The sequence below is a fragment of the Cyprinus carpio genome, chromosome B9 (genome assembly GCF_018340385.1).
Source record: "Cyprinus carpio isolate SPL01 chromosome B9, ASM1834038v1, whole genome shotgun sequence".
In the NCBI taxonomy this organism is placed as follows: domain Eukaryota; kingdom Metazoa; phylum Chordata; class Actinopteri; order Cypriniformes; family Cyprinidae; genus Cyprinus; species Cyprinus carpio.
In genome coordinates, this window is record NC_056605.1 from 23,125,748 (window position 1) to 23,143,036 (window position 17,289).

The 17,289-nt window shown below is 34.9% G+C and overlaps 1 long non-coding RNA gene across 1 annotated transcript; it reads right to left on the reverse strand.

Annotated features, from left to right (window-relative positions):
• Positions 1–5,542: 5,542 nt before the first annotated feature.
• On the reverse strand, positions 5,543–11,742 carry LOC122138386. Its single transcript, XR_006155522.1, has 3 exons — positions 11,684–11,742; positions 6,427–6,491; positions 5,543–6,159 (listed from the first exon to the last, which is right to left on the reverse strand). It is a non-coding gene; the product is annotated as an uncharacterized LOC122138386 (long non-coding RNA).
• Positions 11,743–17,289: the final 5,547 nt, after the last annotated feature.

A 17,289-nucleotide genomic window follows, 5' to 3' on the forward strand; every position in this document is an offset into this window, starting at 1 on the left:
CATTATAATGCATTCAGATTTTTTTTTTTTTTACAGCAAATCTGATATGCAAGAAATCAATTAATTAAAATAAGATACCATTTTTATCTTAGATATTGAAATTACATTTTTGCTAAAGTAAAATAACAGCTCTAACACTGCAGTGAAACAGTGTTATTGAACTGAATCCCACAATCAATAGTGGTGTCTTTTGAGGGAATTAAAGTAATTAGATTGAAGAATTAGTGCATCAGCACAAAGCTCTGGTTGTCTCCTGCACATTAGGGGCAGGACCTACTTTTTCATGTCTAATACTCATTAGATTACAAAGAAAAAGAACAACACTAGTCAAACCCTTTTTTTAGTTTCTGCATTGTTTTCCTCAACTGGATTGGTTGAGTGTGTTTTATGACTGAGTGAGAGAGAAAGGCAAAAGAAGCTATTTGAATGAAGATGGATTGTTTTTTACTTCAAATTGCCACCTAATAGTACTACACCATCAGAATAAAAGTCTTGAAAGTAAAGAAATGCATTCAAATAACTATTTCTGTGCATGATTTCCTTAAAAGCAACTATTAATCATGTCTAGAGAAATGTATGCCTGATTATGTGCACTGTATAACGTATAGACTCTGGATAGTACATTTTAAATGAGTCTGAATTCTTCAAAGCTTAAATTTCCATTCTTCTCATACATTCCATATCCCCCGATACTGTCAAGGTTTGCAATTATGGCTTCTGCCAATTCATACCTCCGTCTTATATAATAAATATCCATCAAAGCTAAAAACATAAAAAAATGTATCTATAATATTCCTTATGCATAATGTATATTATATAACACAAACTATTTTACATAGTCCTTCAATTATGAATCATTCCTCTGTGGGGATAAAAATGCAATAAAAATGCACAAGAGCGTTTTGGCACAAGTGTCAAATTGTGAATGCTGGCACCCCTCAGGGACACTGTCTCATCCCAAGGATTTTTCTTTCTGTTCAGCTCTGACAATACTATAACATATAGCAGTAATCACATCATTACATTTGCAGAGAGTGTTACATGCAAATGCTCTAGTACAAGAGGTACCTGTCATAGCCTTCAGTCATTATACATTATATGTAAAATACATATTTTTGTGAATTCAATCGGTTTTTTCAAAACATTGATATCTTCAGGAATGAAACAAGTGTCTGTCTTTTTAATGAATCACTGAATCATTTCAAGATCTAGTTCTCGTTATCAACAAACCACTAACTACAACTTTTGCCTCAATAAACTCCTAATATGCTGCTTATTAATATGGTAGTTGTTATGTTTAGGTAATTGGGTAGAATTAGGGATGTAGAATATGGTCATGCAGAATATTATAAGTATTAATAAATAGCCAATTTGTTAATAATAGTTATGCTAATAAGCAACTAGTTAATAGTAAGAATTGAGAATTTTTGATGTGTTAGTACATGTAAATAACATTAAGATTAATAAATGAGTTAAAAAGAATGCAGGTAACTAATACTAATAAGGAAACCTTATTGTAGAGTGTTATGCTTGTAATATTTTGTTGGACTGTCGGCAAGAAATTTGGTGCTCAATTCCTTCACTCTCTCTCTCTGAATTTATTTCATGTCTGTATTAGGACTGGGCGATGTATCGCATGCAATTGTCACGCGCATTTCGTCAGTAAAGCTGGTTCCCTGATTACCGCTAAATTGCCATCACCTGCTTTCAAATGGAGCGGCATTTAATAAACAGAGCCGTAGATCACTGAAAAGCTACGCAATATCGCGTTCATTATCGCAGATAATGCGATATTGCGTAGCTTTTCCTTTATCTACGGCTCTGTATATTAAATGCCGCTCCATTTGAAAGCAGGTGATGGCAATTTAGCGGTAATCAGGGAACTGGATTTACTGACGAAATGCGCGTGACAATTGCATGCGATACATCGCCCAGCCCTAGTCTGTATGTTTTGTAATTTTTTTCTTTCAGGGCCATACATCCTTTTTAAGAATCTCTATAAATAAGATTTATCTTAACTAACAAATAGTTTTTAAATACAGTTTCTCAGGGTTCACAAACAATTTCTCAGAAGTGTAAGTCTACATTTTGACTGATTGTACTTCAATATTTTTCAGAAAGCTCTGAGGCAGTGGGCTTTACAGAACAGTGTTATTATTATTATTTTGTTTTGAAATTCTTTTTGACAGTTTTATTACATGTAATGGCAAATCGAGGAATGTCTTCAATTTACTTCAAAGAAGCCTATCAACAAAAGAACTGTCTCTGATAGTCTACCTTTACAGTGTTACATGTAAAGCCTGCGTCTAACTGAGACTGTGCTTTGAATCAATAACTATTCCTGCAGGATTTATTGTCTTGTATCACACCTTATCCTGGTACACAGGGGCAATCCATATTCCCTTCGTACTGAGAATTATAATTACACCAGTGAGAACAGCCATTCAGAGCAATTCAGAGGGAAAGAAGATGCATTTTAAAGTAATGGCCATCTTTTAAATAGCTCCATCATGCTAATCTATCAAATTAATGTAAACTTGCCCTGAAGAGCACACTCACACACACTCATGTGGCAGGTAAAACACAGATAGCACATCTGTTCATCTGAAGATTTCCTCCAGCAACAGTGACATCAGAACAACATCACATGTATCTTGCCTCACTGTAACAAAGTTTGGCAATAAAAAGGCATTTGTGCTCAAGAAATTTGTCTTCATTCCTGCTTCAGAAGGAAGATCATCTAATGAGTAGAAAGACATACAGAAAACATATTGCTGTGCTCTCGGCTCTTATCTCTGTGATTTATTTTAACCTTCACAGACATGGTTCTAAAATAAAATGATGCTGACTCAAATAATACAAAAAAATATTTAAAAAAAGCATAATAAGAGGTATAAATATATTTTATCAAATCAAGTCACCTTTTTTTTATAGCGCTTTATACAACAGTAACTCTTTCAAAGCAGCTTCACAGTATTAATATGGAAAGTAACAGAATAAATTATGCAAACTTTAAAATTAAGGCAAAAACTAAATTCTGCTATAAAGTCGCTCAATAAGACAATAGTGAAGGTTATTCATTATGAAACACTGAAAACAGCAGTGTTGTTATTCAGCTCGAGTCAGTTCAATGTGGATTCAATTCAGTTCAATAACAGTTTCAATGTTGCAAAATTCAATTATGAACAAATTCGATTCAGCATAAAGCTGAAGACGATGGTTTCAACATTCAGCTCAATTCAGTTCAAGTTTTGTCCTCTTCTGATAGTGTCAGTTCCGTCAAATTGACGAGATTGCTCAGTATTAAGTGTCTGAATATTACATTGTCATATTTTAGAAATTATGTTGATGCAATTGAAGCGATATTAAAGGTTGGCTTGAGAAAGCCAACTTACTGATCTACTAATTAAACTTATTAAGTTGGTAATTTTAAGGTCCTAAACCAATTTTTTTAATGATTAACTAGCTACAACTTTTGCCTCAATAAACTCCTAATTTGCTGCTTATTAATAGGTAGTTGTTAAGTTTGGATATGAAATGGGATTAAAGAAATCTAAAATATGGTTATGCAGAATAAGGCATTAAAATGTGATTTATAAGTACTACTAAACAGCCAATATGCTAGTAACATGCATGCTAATAAGCAACTAGTTAATAGTGAGAAGTGGTCTCTAAAATAAAGTGTCTCTAAAATGTATTCTATGGTATTGTAGAGACAAAGCTATTGACTTCTAAAATGTAATTCTTCTGTCCAGACACTACTGCAACAAGTAATAATGTTGCACAAGGCACTAAAATGTATTGGCCTGTTGCCCTGCTTGACATGATGGTGACTTCCACTTCTGAAGAACTCCTGCACAATAAAGCATTTGATTTATTGCTCTCTCATTACAGTGACATTACAGTCATGCGGAGCATAGTGAGAGCCCTCAGTCTGTAATAATGGCAGCAATAGCTATGGTTTAGAAGTAATACCGGAGTTAAATCTGGGCTGTGGATTGGTGACATCACCTCAGTCATGGTTGATTCACTGAGCATGAATACAGTAAATAGTACATTGTATGTAAAAGATCTCATTTTATGCCTGATATTTGTGTGCAAACATCTGATGTGCATGTTAAAGGTGGATGTGCATACATTTTAATTATAAATGTAACAAAACATGCTTAAATCACTGTAACATTTGACAGGAACATATATAATCTGCAATGAAATGTATAATCTGCAATACATCCATGTATGTCATCTGCAGTGGTTTTGTACTAAAGCTTGGAAAGCTACAGCTTCAAAGTAGATTACCAACCTACAGTACAAGTAAATAATAATTCAAAGTATTTAAAATGCAGTGAAGCTTCTGAAAAAAAGTATGTTACAAGTTAGCTACAATATGCAGTGGTCAGAAGGTGCAAAAAAAAAAAAAAAAAAGAGTAGTTAACTTCATAATGGAGTTGAAAACATAAAAGGAAGAATTTTATTAATTTAATAACAGGCCGTTTCTTAAGTTTTTTATTTTATTTGTAATTTTTTTGAGGAAAAAATTAATGGTTACCAAAGCCACAAAATCTGGAGAATGGTGATAAATAACAATGATGGCTTTGTGAAAAGAAAACCTTTACCTTTTAAGGGGTCCTATTATGCTTTTTGACTTTTTCAACTTTAGTTAGTCTGTAATGTTATGTTTGAGCATAAAAAAGATCTGAAAAGTTTGAAAGTTCAAAGTCCACTTCAAAAGGAGATATTTTATTTAACAGAATTCCCTTTTCAAAAACTACAACGAACGACTCATTTGGACTACAATGCATATTTTCTGGTATTTGTGATATCACAAAGATCGACGAATGGGATGAGACCTGGTTGAGCTGCACTAGAGAAGGCAACAAGTGTTATCACTATGTCGGAGACATGCTAGCTTTCCCAAGGCAGACGAACTAAGAGTGGTTACAATCACCCGGGTTTAAATCACACTCAAATTGATTTGATTTTGATTTTATATTTACACTGAAGCTCGCAGCAGGCAGCTGTGGTAAGGGGCATGACATTTCCCAACCAGGCGCCGTGTGCTCCCAATCAAAACACACACTGGCCCAGCTAACCAATCACAGCACATTTCGTATTTCAGAAGGCTTGCCTTCATTTGATACAGGAACTGTTCGAGCTGTTCGTGCCAGACTCGGGAGAGATCTCGGGAGATTTGTAATAATGTAAAATATGTGAAAAATAATGTTTTTTGAACAACCTAGTATGAGAGCCCGTTCTAGTACATCCCCCAAAACAAAATTAAAACTTTGGAAAAGAGCATAAAATGACCCCTTTAAAACAAAAAATAATTAAAATATTATCTCATAGATTATTAACTTTAGGTTTGTTTTGCTACTCCATTCTTTTACCTGCAAATCACTGGTCTGGAACAATTGGGAGCGCACATTTTTATATGACATAAAAAAGTTATTCATTTATTTTGTCATGTTTAAGGACAATACTGTCAATGTGAGATTTCAACAGAAAAAGAAAAAAAAAAAACATGATATGCACATCATGATTCGTAGCCTATTGTAGTAATGTTGTCTCTGGTATTCTGGTCTGTAATCGTAAATGTGTTCAGTGGGCGTGGCTTTAGACGGGAATTGCAGGGAGGGTGGGACATTCGCTTTCAGTGCTATCAGGCTAAAGTTAGCATTTTCCAAGTTCTCCTACTGCACATTTAATACAAACTTTAAAAAGGAAATTTCTAGTGACAGTGACTAAATGTGATATATGAACTTACTAAGTATTAAAATGACAATTTTCATGTTTATTTAACTATTGTATATATGTGACTAATATAGAGAGAACGTGCTGGAAGGAAAGACAAACCTTTTTGTTGGGCCATTCTGAGATAAGTCAGAGTTGAGAATAATTGTAAAGCCTCAGTCTTAGAAACGTCTGAAGCACTGCCTGAACCAGTGCGATAAAAACCTCTAATCTAAACCTCGAAATCACTAATTCTCAGAGGAGCAGAGATCCAATTAATCTTTGGTGACATGATCTTCAGAGGGATGGCTCTTCTAACTCCTTGTGACATGCTGGGTGCTTGGATCGCATCTCTGCATGTTTCTCTCTCCGTCAGCTCTCTCATAACTGACAGTCTTTGAGTTACAGCTTGCTTTGACATTCACTGCACTAAAACAATGAAAAGGAAATCAAATAAACCCAGTTTGCTAATGCATGCTCACAGTGTTCACTGTTGGCTACATCTGTATAATTGCTGTTTAATCAAATAAAATAGAGAGAACGTGATTGAATTGACTTGTGCGGTGTTATTGTTTGGTCGTTGATTATCCATTATGACAAAACATTTATTAACAAAAAATTAAGCTCACTGGACAAGCTCCAGGTCTATAATATATCTAAATAAAAAAAACTGAATTCTCATTATTATCAGCTTACCCCAAAAGTATTACAGCATGAGATGGCACCTTCTGGGCAACATTCTTCATTTTCTAACTGCATTTCTAAACCAAAGCCAAAACAATAAAACAAAATAAGCATTTTGGAAATGTCACCATTCACTTTTCTGGTGGCAAAATATGCCATCCTCATTTTAAACATATTCACTTTATCAAATCATTTCCAGGAACAAATTATACCTGTGAATCTTTGTGATTAAGCTGCTTGGATACAAAGCACCATTGTGAACTAATCCATGTGTGTATGTTCACCAGCGTCATTATCATTTCATTTTTAAACCATTTGCTTATCTGCAGTAAACAGTTGTTTTCTTGATGTTTGTGGATAAGAATGCATGTGAATCACCATTTCAAGAAGTTTATTAGATGGTTATATACAATCATTTGAATGCAATGTTTTCTTGATGATCTGCCCTTTAACAGACAGCATAATAAATGGTTTCCTCAAAATCTAAAACAACTGTTACATCACCGGTGTTATTTTTGTGCCAGCAGAATCAACAAATTTAATGTTACACCAAGTTACATCTTAACTACATTTGACTCATTCACTCAAACTATTAGGCTACATAGCTATTTCACTCAGAAACTAAAGTCTTTGTGACATGAAGTCACTGAATCATTACTCCAGTAACTACTCAGAATCAGTCTGAGGTGTAGTTTTCTGTTTGAATGTGATGCAAGTTATCTTATATTTGACAGAGTCAGGAAGAGAAGCTAAAATAACAGAACTTAAGAAACACAGAAACAAGGACTTCCGAGAATGACAAGATGTTTAACATTCCTTCTCATGTATGCATCATTTTGTAACAGTAAAAATAGTGTTTCACTGTTTACTGTTAAATTGCTTTGAGGTGCGCTGTTTTATTAGATCTTGTAGAATCATTCTTGCAAGTACATGATCTCGAGGTCAGTGTGTTGTGTGATTTTCCTCTCAGTATGTATGTACACGATTCACAAAGCAGAATGGTATTCCTATCCAGACAAGGTTAATTCGAGATGCCCTGATACAAAACATGTTTGTGCTTAGCAATATAAAATAATATTATTTAATTTGTACAACAATTCCGACCATCTGAATTCTGAGGTGAAATGAGACAAGTGTATGCATATGTGTGCACAGGCTCTGACTGCAAGCTTAAACAAATAATACTTTTTTCCTCCCTCTCTCTCTTGATAAACCATGAACAGGGGGGAAAAAGAAAATGCATTTTGGCTGAGATGTTGTTTGTATTAATGGAAAAAGTTGAAAAGGACCTTGAAGTGAAATATACTCATGCACAGCCTCCCTATATGTTTGGATGATCCATCACTTGAAACCAACCATATTCTGAAGAAATTAATATGCATACCCATTGGTGGAACAGAGAGGTGCGTTTCCAGCAGAGCTTCTGTGGTGGGCACTAATTCTCTCCCTGAAGCACGGTCTCACCCTCCTCCTCATTCCCACAGGAGCAGGGAGGACTGGAAGGGTGACATATCAGCTTCCTGCCACCCCACCACTCAACCGCAGCTGCCACGCTTCAATTTATCATCCTCAAAGGAGAAGCCTCTGGCCCTCAAACAATCCTGATAGGATGTCCCATCACCAGAATACTGTTTATGTTGGCACTCATTATGACACTGCAAGGGATTCTAGAGATGTCAAAAATAGTACAGGTCCATTTTTGAGAAGGGTGCTGCATATTAAATGTTGAGCACCCTAACTAAGGAGGCTTACATTTTATACATAATTAGACAAATCCTTCATGATTACATCGTCTCTATCAGAATGAATTGTATACAGTTTAATATAAAATACAGAGCTAGATAAACACCTGGGTTTTCTAGTAATGAGTAAGCAAGGCACTTAAGAGAAAAATCATATTACAGAAAGCTAGAAGGTATAATAAACAACCACTACCACAAACTGCCACAATTTCTTTTGTTTTCACTCCATTGCTCTGGGCTGACAGACCTCCTGTGCTCCCTCACACTAGCAGCTACAACCTCATCTTGCCAATTAGACAAGGAGGACCAGAGACAATTGCCCTTGTCTGATAACTCACTGACTAACTAGATTCGGTGTTGGGTTCTGCTACTTTATATAGCCTACTGGAAAACTTGAAGAGAAAATGCAACCAGACTTCTTACTGAAAGAGCAGAAATCTAAGTATTAGTGCTGATCCCAAAGGTTCAAGGTTTAGCTGCCGGAAATGATATAGAAACATGTCTGTAATTCATTCAAAAAACATGAAAACTTATTAATATAGGGGCTAATATCAGTTGTATAGGCTACAAGGTTTTTTTTTTTTTTATTTTTATTTTTTACTTTTCATACAGTACTTATATTCTCTAGGTTGAGTGTCATATAAGCAAATTTCCAAAAAGAACAAATTATGGGAGCCTGTTTAGCAGAGTGCAGGGGCATAGCCATCATTTCAGAAGTGAGGGGGGCAGAAATTTCAATTTAAATATATATAAAATTGACAAGTTTTATTTTACTCTTACTTCTTACTTTTAATTGGCTAAGAAATCAAATACACTGCTGTACAATGACCAGTCATTTGTATTCTATAATATTTTTCTTATATTTTCCTAATGATTTGTTTATATACTACAAACACTAGCACTGCATTATTCATATACTTTATTTATTACCTGGAGATGACTTGGAAAAACCCACATATATTGTTACAATCATGTGTTTAATGTCGTCACATCCAAGTGTTTAATAGTTTAAACAGTGATAGCTGGATGCTTTTGTCCTTATAGGGATTTTCTGGCACGTCAAGTTATTACTTCTGAGTCAGTCTGGGAATTTCTGGCAAGAGTGCCTTCTGGCTTTGAGTATGAGTGAAACATAGTGCATGGCAGTGTTCAGCGCTCCGTGATGTTCACAATCACATCGCCTCATTCTGGATACGAATAAAACATCAGGTCATGCACAGACTATTCCGTTAAATCTAGATTTATTCACACCGGCCTTTGAAAACCTTTATCAACCTTCAGGTTGTGTTCGGGTCATTTTGACCCATAAAGAATTTTCTTTCTCCCAAAACTGTGTTCCGAAGATGAACGGAGGTCTTACGGGTTTGGAACGACATGAGGATGAGTCATAAATGACATAATTTTAATATTTGAGTGAACTAACCCTTTAATGTTATGGCATTGCAAAATAGATTGCGCATCTTGTCAGTAAAGCCGGTTCTGTAATCAGCGGTAAATCTCCATCATGTGTGTGCTTTCACATGGAGCAGCATTAACTACACAGGGCCGTTGTTCACTGACAAGCTGCTCAAAACATGCGCAAAATATGATCGTGGTTTCACGCAGCTTGTTAGTGAACAATGGCTCTGTGTAGTAAATGCTGCTCCATGTGAAATTTTTTTCGAAAAGCTTTTATTTTGTACAAATTTTCAAAAATGTTCAAAATTTTTTGTGGAAAATTTTTACAAAATAAATGGTTTTATTTAATATTATTAAAATTATCCACAAATAACACTTGAGGCCTTTGATGAATCAGTTTCAAAAATAAACACAAAACCAGTCCTAATTGAAAGAAAACAAGCTGACAAAAAGATTGATACCAATATTAGGTGATAATATTGCATAACAAGAGATTTATAAGCTGTTTTTTGTGCCCTGGTCATTTTTGACTGGGAACACCACAAGTGTTTTAGGGATTTGAACACAACCTTAGGGTTAAATGTGTGTGTAGGGGGAGGGATGCACGTCCCTCACGTCTCCCGCATATTCTACACCCATGGTGGAGTGAATAGTGGGAGAAAACTATGAATGATGAATGAATGATGTCGGCGCCGATAGCCTTGTGGGCAGTGCACCGACATACAGAACAGTGCTGTTGTGCTACGGGCATCCCAAGTTTGAATAGCGACTTGAGGACCTTTCCCAATCCCCCCCATCTCTCTCCCACTTCGCTACCTGTGAGTTCTGAACTGTCCTATCATAATAAAGGCAAAGATGCCCAAAAAAATACATCTTAAAAAAAAAAAAAACCTTAAATGATAAGACCCATCAAACACTAAGAAGGATTGTGTCCAAAAAACACAGATCTACTGCTGCAACATGACAGCAAACCTCAATATATTCAACTTGAAGACAATGTTTCCATAAAAAACCAACCACATAGAACTTCACAAAGCCACCATGCATGAAAAGATCTGCAATTGCTAAAACTTTAATCACAGACATAAAATGCAAAAAGATAGATCCGTGAATCATAAAACCTGGACAACACCAAGATGAACCTCAACATATGCCCTGGCCAAACAAATCATTTGGCTTGATCATTATCAAACCACTGTGGGCAGTTTGAGAGAAAAGGGTGAAAAGCAGATTCTCTTCTCCAACATCTCTGAAGCAAATGGCAGATGTTCTGATAGATGACATTCTGCTGAAGACTATTCACAAGTCGTATGAATCTAATCTAATAAGGTAGGAAGCTGTATTAAATCCAAATGGTGGTAAAACACTTTAATAAAGAAATATTGCCTATTTCCCAGGTGTTCACATTATTTTGCAGCCCCTGATATATGTAGTTTAAGAAAATACATATATTATGAAACTATTATACCTAGTCTGTAGTAGCATGAGCGCACACACACACACACACACACACACACACACAAACTCTCTGTATGTTAAGGAAGTGAAAACAAGAACATTGTCTGAAAAGTGTATTTAATTAAGACCAAAATCACTTGAATAGGGCTGAAAGGATTCCACGAGTAACTCGAATACAAAAAATCACCTAGGCAAATTATTTGCCTCGAGGCTTTGTTTAGTTCATTTACTGTAACTACACACGAAACACTGTTTCCCCACGGATCATTATTACTGAAACACAACACACAACCCGATAAACGCTGGACATAGCCTGCTGCGTCCCAATGTGCGCTATCCATGCTAAATTCTATGTGGTATTAATCATTTTCAATACTATTTAGAGCAGATAGGGTGAATGGTATGCACATTTGGACGCAGGAATATTTAAGACCATAAATCAGTATGATGGCTAGTTATGATGTCCCTAAGTTAGCTATGTTTTGTGAAATACTAAGCTTAATGTTGATTGTCTCTTTCTCACTCTGTGATACACACAGACACACTCCCCAGTCCCCATACAGTTATGCATAAAAATAACACAGAAAGAAAGTTAGTTAGTAATATCACACGAAAAGTACCAGTTTTATGCAACAGTTCAATAAACAATAAGTTAATATTAATATACTTACGTTTTAGACACCATATTGCCTGTAGCGCTTTATTTCGGCAACAACAAATAATTTCAAACACAGCCACAACGCTGTTTTGCGTCTCTGAGTAACATGAGGGCGTTTCGTTCCTGAATGAATCAACTGTTTAAATGATTCGGTTCAGTCGCAATGACTCACTTATTAACAGTGACATGCTGCCACCTACTGGCGGTTTTAATTTCACATTTAAAGTATCTTTTCATTTATAAAATAATTCTAAATATCAGTATCCGATGTTTCATGTTTAAAATAACAAAATATTATTTATGCATTTGTAACTGCAGGTTAAACGCATGTCCCCCTGAGCTAAATTAAATAGTATAAATAGGCCTACATCTAGATGCCTCTTCAGATGCAGCTTCTGTGTTTCATCTGCATTGCAAAGATGAATTTTGTTGATACTGATATCATTTGTTTGGTAATAGCCCAAATGTCTTATTATTTTAATTGACTGATTAAATGTAAGAATTTGATTCAAAAGATGATGCACACTTTTATATATATAAAAAAGGCTTTATAAAGGTAAAAATGCCCATAAAATTTAAAAATTAATTGAAACTTATTGGAACAGATTAATTTCTATCTCTGCTGTGAACTGACCAGTACACAGAATATGAAGGATATCAAAAACAAGTTTTACACACACACACCAAGTACGTAGAGAGATGTTTAAGAGTGTTAATTCTCATTTTACCTTTTTAAAAGTAATGTGAAATAGATTTTTGTATTTTTATTTATTTATTTATATTGTAATTTTATTTATTTATTTATATTTTAATTAGCATTTTGAATGTAATTTGGCAATTAAATGCATTAAATGGATTTAGTTTTAATGGTAATTAATGGATGCAATTTCAGAAGTAAAAAAAAAAAAAAAACTAAAAAGGAAACATATTAGTTGTTCATTTTAAGAGCCCTTTCTTATTTTCTCTTGTATATCTAGTATTGCTCTTTAATAAAGAAAAATTACTTCTTATCTGATTACTTGATTAATTGATGGAATAATCAATAGAATGCTTGATTACTAAAATAATCGATAGCTACAGCCCTACACTTGAATACAATGATGAAATGCTCTCTCTCAAATAGCATTGTGCATTTTCTAATTGGTATTGTTATTGTTTTTTGTGCCAAATAAATACAGCTAATTTTTACCAAATCATATTGTCTGAAAAATGTTGATTGCTTACTTGAACCACTTAAAAACCTCTTTTGTAGCAATTGTTTCTGCAGCAGCATGATGTTTCATTTGCTATGTTTCAGCAAAGATTTGCATGTTATAACAAGGCAGATAAAAAAAAAAATTGTGGTGCTTTTTGCCATGATTATTAACTGAGTGTAAAAAGTAAAGTTTCATGGATAAACATTCGAATAGAGTCTTTAAGATGTTATACGATGATTAGATAAACAACTGGTGCTGTAAAGATTAAATATACCCCCACATACAGTATATAAGGTGAGCGCTTTAATTCCTCAGCTCTAGCTACATCCAACAGTTGCTTCAAAAGGAAATGCCAATTAGAACCAGAACTTCAAAGTCATGTTGACATCTGTTTAATAAGCCAGTTTAAGTTTCAAAGTGAGGTGGTCTAGTATATGCTGAAGAATATTCTGTGAATCTATCTGTGATGGAGCAACATAAGGATACACAGCTTGATGGATTACATCAAACTAGAGTCCATCTCAACAAAGCACAAAGTTCATTCGACTGACGTACCGACAAACCCTCAGCCAGCTGAGGACCAGAGTGATTTAGTATAGCGTGAAGACCAAGACTTGCATTTGTGACTTCTGAGGCCAAATGGACTGTTATATTTCAGGTGTGGTGTGATTTATACTCCGCTCTGCTATAGTTTAACTCAAGGGGCTGCATTCTAAAGCCAACAATAAATCAACATGTCTCTTTAGAAAAAGCTTTTGTTTCTCACTAGTCTCCCTCTTACCCTTAATTTATTGTTGATGTTAGTTTATTCCATATGTTTCCTTTTTTTCTGTGGGAAATGTTTAATGTGTATGATGTAAGACAGTAGCAAACATCCCATAGCTGTTCAACATGCAGATGAAGTTACCAAAATTACAGTTCATCTGTTAGAAGGTTATATGCGGATGCATAAATGACAGCAGCACAATTGCATTTTGCATAGTGAGTTGATTAGTTCTCCAAAATAGCAACCTAATGCTTTATTCTTCACAATATACATACTTATTTAGTCATTAATTTATCACAGCACAGCACTGTTAAAGTAATGAACAAAGTTAAGCATCGAGCACTTTAAACCTAATGATACTTCTCCATGGAAATGCTGGTATAGCATGCACTGACAAGGCTCATGGGACGTTAATAGCACCTTGTCATTGCTGCCATAAAGACAATATAGTATGACATATTCATGTGTCACCTAAACGATTGTCATTCTGCAGAATTAAGTTCTCAAGTATATATGAGTGAATGGGTGCTGTCAGAATGAGAATCCTAAAAGCTGATTAAAAGACCACAATAATCCACAAGTAATCCAGTCCACCAATTAATGTCCTGTAAAGCAAAAAGCTGCGTGTTTGTAATAAACAAATTTATCATTAAAATGTTTTTAACTTCAAATGATCACTTCTGGCCAAAATACAAGTCCATAATCCAAAGTAATACTTTCTCTAGTTTACAAAAAAAAAAAAAAAAAACCCATCATCAGTTGTCCTCTCACATCTAAATCCACTGGCATATTTGTTTAGAGCTCTTTTGGACTGTTTTCATGTACAAACTGTGCTTGAGCTGTACATATTTCTTTGCTGATTCAGAAGAGATTACTTTTCTTCACTGGAGAAAGCAATATTATGGATAGAAGACTCATTGTAGCTGGAAGAAATGGTTTGAAGTTAAAATGTCTTAACGATGGATTTGTTTATCACAAACATACAGATTTTCACAAGATGCTAATTAATGGACTGGATTGGTTTGGATTACTTATGATGTTTTTATCAGCTGTTTGACCTCTCATTGTGACCCATTCACTGCAGAGGATCCTTTGATAAGCAAGTGATGCAATGCTAAATTTCTCCAAATCTGTTCCGATGAAGAAACAAACTCATCTACATCTTGGATGGCCTGAAGGTTAGTACATTTTTATCTCTGGGGTGAACTATTCCTTTAACTATTTAGGTCATTAGTATGTAAAAATACAAAAAAAAAAAAAAAAAAAAAAAAAAAAAAAAAAAATATATATATATATATATATATATATATATATATATATATATATATATATATATATATATATATATATATTATATATATATATATATATATATATATATACAAATACATTGATTTACCGATTACTGATTGTCTGATTTTGCTTTCGAAAACAACTAAAATTGAGGAGGTTAAAGACCCCCTCTAGCAACATAGAGAAAATAAAATCTAAATGCCACACCAGGGTTGCTACTGAATGGCACACATGATCATTCCATTGGGGACGCATTTAAACGTGTAATTGCGTACAACCAAATTAGTTTCCAAGGGGATGTGCATCCAGTGAGAGCTACAGCCATTGTCATAACTGCCTCCTCATCCTCCTTAAGAACTCTGTTGCTGCTCCTAAAAATTTAACGACATTCCTGATGGGATTTCTCACTATCACAGTCATGCTTTTTGAAGTAGTGCCATTAGGGATGTAATCATTTCATTCTGCATTTGGAGGACATTCATTCGACAGGTCAGTTCTCAAGCATGTCACCCCCTCTCAACACGGATGATGTTAAACACCTGTCTGATCTGAATTTGTCATTGATTTATGTATGTGAGCACTACAATGATGATGACCCATTTTCTCACTTTTCTTCATTTATCAGACACGTTGGCATAAAAGCAACTCACAAAATGATGGGGCATATAGTAGTGGCATCATTGTTGATGTCATTATCAATGAGCCCCAATTCAGGAGTTAAGCAACCCAAAGGCACAATGGTAGCAATTCAAGCTCTAAGGTTTAAACCTTTATCTGTGCGCATACTAAATTTTAACCACTAAGCCACACCAAACAAACTGAGTTGTTACACCAAGCATTTTGTGAACGGACAAAAAAAAATACCACTTTATCCTGCCTTCATCCCTGAAGGTATACACCGCAGAGGGCATTTATCATGTGATCTAGTGAGAGAGTCATAGTAATTTATTAGGAATTAGGGGAACTCAAACATGACCCAAATACATAAAACCCACTTAATGCCGCCTCATGGTACCGCTCGAGGAACATTATGTCAACACTGTAAATGCACAAGTCCACCACATTAATGCCAGTGCATTACTTGTCAGTGTATTCATTGCTCTGCATTTCAGCCGAGTATTATGAGGGAGATTGAAATCCTTTTTTTTTTAGCACAAAACAAGAAAATGTGTAGAAAAAAATAAATTAGTTTTCAGGTAGTGACTCAGTGTTAACCTAAGGCACTGAGCACAAAAGCCATGGAAGATGCATCTCATCGTAAGACACACTGTGCTTCAGCTAAAAATGGGATCAAGCCCATTTTCTTGTGTAGTATTCTGCTCAGGGCTTTAGTTGGTGTCAAGGGCACAAGAAAATGTGTTTCCATTATCGAAGAGCATCAGCAGCAGATTATTCAGCTGCCCTATTGAATTAGCAGCCCCACAGGGTCACCTGTGATCTCACTCATTACCCCTTGCTCCTCCAAAGTGTCCACTACCATACTGATTATATACTGTACAAGAGCTTTTATTCTTATTGGGTTCTGGTACAAGAAGTTTGTATAACACCATCTGTAACAGAACAAAATATATATGTACAAATTCTTTAAAATCTGTCTTTGTGTATGATAAAAATGTAATGCTCTTCAGTTTGTTCATTAAATTCAACTGAATAATGAATGAATAGTCATGTGGGCCCTTCTCTGTAGCAATGTTTTCCACTATATCCTTGCTTTTTCACCCCACTGTGCCTAATTGATGTGGAATAGGAGAACTTCAAGCCTTGGCAGTGGTAAATGGCAGTTCATTCATTCATCTTGGTTATGCGGTCTAACTCGTACCCACAGTTCCTTATTTTCCTGTGTTATTAAAGGGCAAATGGAGAGAGACTCAACTGGGGTGGATTTAAAGGCAGACACACTTTATCATGGTGAAGTTTAAGGCCATTTGGGGTGCTATTCCTGTCGTCATATTCCATTTCACATAAGAAATCAGGTCAGACAGTTTCATAAACCATTCATGTTTGCTGGGGGAAAAGCTATAAATAAAGGCCCATTTTTTATTTGCATTTAACTAATGAGAATTACAACCAATATCATAAGACATTTTGTAGTTATTAGATATCATTATGCATTAGTAGTCTTGTAGGCTAGTATTTTATGAAGTGAAAGTACACTTATCAAATAAATAAATATGAGGACCCACTCCACTACTATGTGCAAAATACAGTGTTGTAACTTAAATTAGATTAATGAGAGTCATAAATGCTTAGTATAATGTTTAATTCATTGTTTTAAATAATAAGAACATAAACCATATATATAGTAATTAATTGGGCTGTTCCCCTTTAGGAAAACATTGCCCATAATGCTATTCAGATTGAGAG